The sequence below is a fragment of the Chrysochloris asiatica genome, unplaced genomic scaffold (assembly GCF_000296735.1).
Source record: "Chrysochloris asiatica unplaced genomic scaffold, ChrAsi1.0 scaffold00147, whole genome shotgun sequence".
Lineage (NCBI taxonomy): Eukaryota > Metazoa > Chordata > Mammalia > Afrosoricida > Chrysochloridae > Chrysochloris > Chrysochloris asiatica.
The window spans coordinates 2,246,043-2,247,606 of record NW_006408665.1 but is presented as its reverse complement, the minus strand read 5'-3'; the positions used below and the strand labels follow the sequence as shown (position 1 = coordinate 2,247,606).

The following is a 1,564-nucleotide window of genomic DNA, read 5'->3' as shown; positions in this document are numbered from 1 at the left end:
TTTGTACTTTTATTATTCTTTACCAATACCATAATTCAAATGCATCAATTTTTCTATGGTCTTCCTGATTCATTGTTAAACTTATACATTTAAAAGATATAACTGAAAATACCATGACTTGAGTCAAGTAAACCTTAGTCCTCAAATTGACATTCTTGTTCTTTTAACACTTTTAAGAGGTCTTTTACAGCAAATGGCCTAATGCAATCCATCCTTGGATATCTTGATTACTGTTTCCTTGAGTATTATTTGTAGATCCATGCAAATTAAGTCTGATAATTTCAGTCTTTTCTCCATTTACTTGAAGTTACTTATTGACCCATTTGTTAAGATTTTCATTTTCTTTACATTGAGGTGCAATTCATAATGAAGGCTGTGGTCTTTGATCTTCATAAATAAGTATTTCAAGTTCTCATCGCTTCCAGCAAGCAAGGTTGTATCATCTGCATATTGTAGGTTTTTAATGAGTTTTCCACCAATCCTGATGCCACATTCTTCGTCATATAATCCAGCTCCTCAGATTATTTGTCCAGCATGCATATTGAATAAGAATAATGAAAGAATACTACAAGGATAAAACACACTGGCATAAACATTTGCTGATTCCTAACTGTTCACTATCTTCCTATTCTGTTTGAATGACTGCCTTTTGGTCTATGTACAGGTTCCTCATGAGCACAGTAAATGTTCTGGAATACCCATTATTCACAATGTTGTCCATAGTTTGTTATGATCCACACCATCAAAAGCTTCTGTATAGTCAATCAGCACAAGTACATGTCTTTCAGCCAAGATTCATCTGATATCAGCAATAATATATCTAGTTCCACCCCTTCTTCATAATCCAGCTTGAATTTCTGATGGTTCCCTGTCAATGTACTGCTGCAAACATTTATAATTATTTTTACAGTAAGTCAGCTGAAGAAATAGTTGCAGCCTTAAGCTTTGGAACATTATATTTTAATACATCCACTGACTGAAAAATATAGAGCATCACCATGAAGATGTTCATCACAGCTGGCCTTTAACAATGAATGGATGGAGCTTTAGGATGCCTTCTCCAAAAATGCTTTGCAGCACCTAAGACACTGCTGGCACACAGTATCAAATTCTGAGTCATTCCTATAATAGGGATCTTCAATAATAAGTTGCTTTTGTGGATCATAGCTTCCAAGTAGTTCAATTTTAGCTTTGCAGTTTTTAACTTAATTACCATTTCTATTCAAATCTTTTAGATTACTTTAATCCATACATAGTATATGTTCAAATGTGGCAAAGTCTTCTTGGATAATCTGTCATGCTTTATGAGCTGTTTTAATGTCATGATTTCTTAGGCAGCTTACAGCTCTTGAATCTGGTGACCAGCCCATGTTCCAGTCAGAAACAGCACCACTGCCAATGATCCACTTATCTAAAAGATTTTGATCAGTTACAAGTTTTCTGAAAACTGCTTCTGCAATGGATGATAGACACATGTTACCCAGACATACAAACAACATGGACTTGCAAACTTGCTTTGCTATCTTCGAGAACTGAGAAGTACAAATTGATCTGAATCACCAGC

General features: G+C 34.8%; 1 pseudogene; it reads right to left on the bottom strand.

The window, feature by feature from the left end:
* Nucleotides 1–1,046: 1,046 nt before the first annotated feature.
* LOC102828709 overlaps nt 1,047–1,564 on the bottom strand; it is a 46,118-nt pseudogene continuing 45,600 nt past the window's right edge.